This window comes from Acipenser ruthenus, chromosome 36 (genome assembly GCF_902713425.1).
Source record: "Acipenser ruthenus chromosome 36, fAciRut3.2 maternal haplotype, whole genome shotgun sequence".
Lineage (NCBI taxonomy): Eukaryota > Metazoa > Chordata > Actinopteri > Acipenseriformes > Acipenseridae > Acipenser > Acipenser ruthenus.
This window is the reverse complement of record NC_081224.1, coordinates 6,139,999-6,145,998: the sequence shown is the minus strand read 5'-3', so window position 1 is coordinate 6,145,998 and position 6,000 is coordinate 6,139,999.

Sequence of the window (6,000 nt, the reverse complement as noted above, 5' to 3'; positions counted from 1 at the left end):
TACCCAATAGTTCACAATATCTCAGAATGAAGAAATATATATAGTAAATATGGACTGGAGAGGAGGACTATTGTAGAAAATGATTGACCCGAGGGGAGACTATTGTTACCGACAGGGGGCTAAATGCCCAAATAGTCTTCCTGAGGGACATTTAATTTTCCACTATGGCTGAGTCTGCAATACATATTTAATAAATGAATCAGTCAGAAAATAATTGAGACAAGGTTGGATAGTAAATACAACTTTATATATTTTGTTTAAATATAACTGATACAGCATAAGTAAATAAATAAATAAAATAAATAAGAAAAAGAAGATGTTTTTGAAGTTCATATCGTATAGTTAGCAAAGTTTTTCTCTGTCTCCGTCTGGTTTGCGACTGCTGCATAATCCAGTTTATATCCTGCCCATCATATTTGTTTTCATCGAGTTGAATTTGTTTGAATTGCAGAAAGTCAGAAAACAGTCACAGTGAGGTTTTAATCACAATTTTAGTGTTTGGAGCATCTTTCTTTTGTAGTTTGTTTTGTAATTCAGTGTTCCGTGTAAATCGATGTTCTGCCAGTTTCTCTTGTGAAGAGTGCAGGGGAGAAAGGCATTTTTTAAAAAGGGGCGGGGCTGACAGTGATGTGAACCAATCACATGACAGACGGAAACTACTGACCGGTGGTGTAAGGATGTGAGGGCAATAGTTAAATGTATTTTTCCTCCTATGATGAGGTTTTAACCAATCACAGGGCAGGATTTCCAATCACTGATTCTTTTATATATATATATATATATATATATATATATATATATATATATATATATATACAGTACTGTGCAAAAGTTTTAGGCAGGTGTGAAAAAATGCTGTAAAGTAAGAATGCTTTCACAAATAGACATGTTAATAGTTTATATTTATCAATTAACAAAATGCAAAGTGAGTGAACAGAAGAAAAATCTATATCAAATCAATATTTGGTGTGACCACCCTTTGCCTCCAAAACAGCATCAATTCTTCTAGGTACACTTGCACACAGTTTTTGAAGGAACTCGGCAGGTAGGTTGGCCCAAACAGCTTGGAGAACTAACCACAGTTCTTCTGTGGATTTAGGCAGCCTCAGTTGCTTCTCTCTCTTCATGTAATCCCAGACAGACTCGATGATGTTGAGATCAGGGCTCTGTGGGGGCCATACCATCACTTCCAGGACTCCTTGTTCTTCTTTACGCTGAAGATAGTTCTTAATGACTTTCGCTGTATGTTTGGGGTCATTGTCATGCTGCAGAATAAATTTTGGGCCAATCAGATGCCTCCCTGATGGTATTGCATGATGGATAAGTATCTGCCTGTACTTCTCAGCATTGAGGAGACCATTAATTCTGACCAAATCCCCAACTCCATTTGCAGAAATGCAGCCCCAAACTTGCAAGGAACCTCCACCATGCTTCACTGTTGCCTGCAGACACTCATTTGTGTACCACTCTCCAGCCCTTCGGCGAACAAACTGCCTTCTGCTACAGCCAAATATTTCAGATTTTGACTCATCAGTCCAGAGCACCTGCTGCCATTTTTCTGCACCCCAGTTCCTGTGGTTTCGTGCATAGTTGAGTCGCTTGGCCTTGTTTCCACGTCGGAGGTATGGCTTTTTGGCCGCAAGTCTTCCATGAAGGCCACTTCTGACCAGACTTCTCCGGACAGTAGATGGGTGTACCAGGGTCCCACTGTTTTCTGCCAATTCTGAGCTGATGGCACTGCTGGACATCTTCCGATTGCGAAGGGAACTAAGCATGATGTGTCTTTCATCTGCTGCAGTAAGTTTCCTTGGCCGACCACTGCGTCTACGGTCCTCAACGTTGCCCGTTTCTTTGTGCTTCTTCAAAAGAGCTTGGACTGCACATCTGGAAACCCCTGTCTGCCTTGAAATTTCTGCCTGGGAGAGACCTTGCTGATGCAGTATAACTACCTTGTGTCTTGTTGCTGTGCTCAGTCTTGCCATGCTGTATGACTTTTGACAGTAAACTGTCTTCAGCAACCTCACCTTGTTAGCTGAGTTTGGCTGTTCATCACCCAGTTTTATTCCTCCTACACAGCTGTTTCTGTTTCAGTTAATGATTGTGTTTCAACCTACATATTGAATAGATGATCATTAGCACCTGTTTGGTATAATTGTTTAATCATACACCTGACTATATGAATACAAAATCCCTGACTTTGTGCAAGTGTACCTAGAAGAATTGATGCTGTTTTGGAGGCAAAGGGTGGTCACACCAAATATGGATTTGATTTAGATTTTTCTTCTGTTCACTCACTTTGCATTTAGTTAATTGATAAATATAATCTATTAACATGTCTATTTTTGAAAGCATTCTTACTTTACAGCATTTTTTCACACCTGCCTAAAACTTTTGCACAGTACTGTATATATATATATATATATATATATATATATATATATATATATATATATATATATATATATATATTAGGGATGGGAAGTTTAAACGTTTAAATGTATAAACCCTAAAGAAGTGGTAAAACATTTAATAATATACTAGACGTATAACCGGTCACGTGACAAATGTCACCAAACGCATATTTTTTTATGCATTCATTTTAGTAATTTATCATCAGCAGTCCGTCGCGTATCAGACAGCTCTAGTGCCACAGTAAGGGCAGATATTATAAAAAGGAAGGGGTTTGGCAATTGCCTCCAAGTAGCTTGACATTAGGGTGGATTTTATTCTTGGTTGATCTTGCACTTCATTGGTGCACTGTGTGTGTTTATGCATGTAGTAGGAGTGGAATGGTCTCAATTCCATGGCGGGGTAATAAAGTTAATGACAAGCGTTTTTTTTCTGAGTTTGTTCTATATTGAAAATGGCATCTCTAAACAAAGGAAGCCACGTTTGGAAGTATATTGAGGAACCAGACGAGATAACCGCGGTATGTAAATAATTATGCCAAACAAAATTGCCGTACCACAAAAACACAAGTTCAATGCTTCACAGTTTGAAATGAAAACATTCAGAATTATTGTGGATAGAGCTACTGATGGCAATAAAAAGCAAACATCCATAACATTTGCTATAGATTTGGCCGAACAGGGTGTGATCACGTTATCCCCTATGAGGACAGTGCGTGTGAATCGTGAATGCAGCAGTTTTTAAATCGATGTAAAATTATCCCTATACTGTGCCGACCCATAAAACAATAACAACGAAGTTGGAAAAACTTAAAAATTGTGCTTTCAAAGGGAGAAAAAGTTGCAATTACCACAGACTCGTGGACCCCATTCCCCAATCTTCCCAGAGGTGGAAGGCTTTTTCACTTGAAATTGTTCTGTAAGCTTTTGGACCAAACGGCCATTTATGTTTAGTACAGTTTTTATTTGTATGTTTGAACGACTGCACTAAAGTAAAGGACCCCTGAGACACATACTTCAAACAGGTAGGCCAGGCATCTCTTTTTAAAATTTAATGTAAAGTTGTGTGGACACCAGGGTTGCCAACTGGCTCCAGAATTTACAGACACTTTGAGGCAGGTCATGTATGTTACCTCACCACTAAACCACAAATGAATTGATGTTAAATCAACAAGTAAAGTGGGTGTGATTGCGTGAGCGGCTTCAATAAATGTGTTCAATTGTTTAATTGCGGTGGCAATTCTATCTGGAGAGCATCATAACATGTATTAAAATCATATTGCTTGAAATGTTATATGATAAACAGTATGTATCAAAATAGTGCAATTCCGTCGTTATAGAGAATTATGCCCTTACCCGCACTCTTTCTCGTTTAACCTTGGAGTTAAGTTTCTATTAATGTAATTTCTGCTTCACACAGTCCCGCCCTAATCAAACAAATACAGCAAATCAGCAAGCTGTATGGGTCTGATTGATGGAAACGATCCTCACAGGAAGTAATTCCCGCCCCCAGACAGCTGTGTGCTTTTAGTAAGTTAGCAAAACAATTACATTCCTTTAGCAACAAATCACACAATTTACACAAATAGGAGGCTGTGTGGTCCAGCGGTTAAAGAAAAGGGCTTGTAACCAGGAGGTCCCCGGTTCAAATCCCACCTCAGCCACTGACTCATTGTGTGACCCTGAGCAAGTCACTTAACCTCCTTGTGCTCCGTCTTTCGGGTGAGACGTAGTAGTAAGTGACTCTGCAGCTGATGCATAGTTCACACACCCTAGTCTCTGTAAGTCGCCTTGGATAACGGCGTCTGCTAAATAAATAAATAATAAAACAAATAATAATTTACACTCATGTTACACGTGGCAATGTTTTAGATTTAGCACCTGTTAATTTAGCATTAGATTTTTTCAGTGTACTGAGAACAATAACAAACTTATTGACAGCCTACTTCGGAGATTTGCAATTTTGTTCTTCAACTTCAGAATTCACCACAACATGGCAATGTCTAGAAATTGGTATAATGGCACCATTTCTCCACTGGCGTTTACCATGGCAGTGGAAGTAATTATTAGGGTGTCAAAATGGGTAGTGGGAGGAGAACGCTTGGCTTCTGGAATGCGACTGCCACCATGTCACCGGGCCGAGTGACTGGGTTTGGCTTGCCAAAAAGAATGATAAAAACACCAGAATTAAATTGCAAAAAAACTATTTATTTATAGGAAACAAAAGAAAAACTAGAAAAAGAAATATGACACGAGTCTCTCCAGCATCCACCTTCAAGGTTAGCGCTCCACCCTGAGCATTCCAAGGCCCTTATATATAGAATAAATTTCCCATAAGGCAACTCTCATTTAAAGATACAGCTCTCATTTTTTAAAAAATAAAATAAAAATAAATATAGATGCAAAAATGCTTCATTAGCATCATCAAAAAATATTTTGTCCAGATTCACCCACATAAGGTTAACCATACACATATATAAGACAACAACATACAGAAAAGTGCACTTTTAAATATTAGCTAATACCTTTAACCTCTAATGTCAGCAACCACTTTGTTTCTGCTGGTGTGGCACTATCAGCCATCTTTATATGCTGAGGTATCACTGGCGGCCATCTTTTATACACTGCTGACCAGCTACTACCAGCAACAAGGATTTTTATACACAGGTATGAATAATACGAACTTTGGTTTTTTAATTATATTTTCTCTTTGCTTATGTTGTTCTCCAAGAATGGGGATACACTGCAGTGATTTGGGGAAAATGGGGGAAATGGTATGTCAGAATTCATTACTCATGCATATCACACATTCAGCACACACACACATTCATACATGAATGGAAGTAGGAAAGGTTCTTGGAGTCAACAAAAATACCTTGTACAAAAATAAATTAAAGTAGAAGTTCTACATTAATGGTGAGCCAATACCAACAGTGTCTTGGAAGCCTGAGAAAAGTCTTGGGAGATGGGATGATGGGGACCTAAAGGATACAGTTCATGTGTGGAAGAAGTGGGACAACAAGCAATGCAAGGGTTGAAGAGCATAGACAGCAGCTCTTTACCGGGCAAACTTAATCTGGTGCTTTTAGTTTGCTCTACTGCCAAGACTTCTGTGGACACTCATTGCGTATGACAACAGTAGAGAAGCTGGAAGCGTTAATCAGTTCATACGTCAGGAAATGGTTAGTAGTTCCATGCTGCCTCAGCAGAGTGGGATTATATGGCAAAGGGATACTGCAGCTGCCAGTCTCAGCTCTAACTGAGGAGTTTAAGTGCACCAAGGTTCGATTGGAAATGACATTGGTAGAGTCACACAACGAATGTGTGATGGAGGCAGTACCTATGTTGAAAACTGGACACATTTTGACAGGATGTAATGTAGGTCTTAGCCAAGGACAGTTTACTTGGCGTCATGACCAGGTGCTGCGATGTTTGGCCTTAACATTGGAAGACAAGCGCAGCATGACCAACAGGTTTCCACCAATTCCAGCAATATATGACACACGAAGAACAACATTCCTGTCCAGGGGAGCAACCTCCAAGAAAAGGTATTAAAAGCAAAACTCGTCTAGGACAACTATAAGCTGCTAGA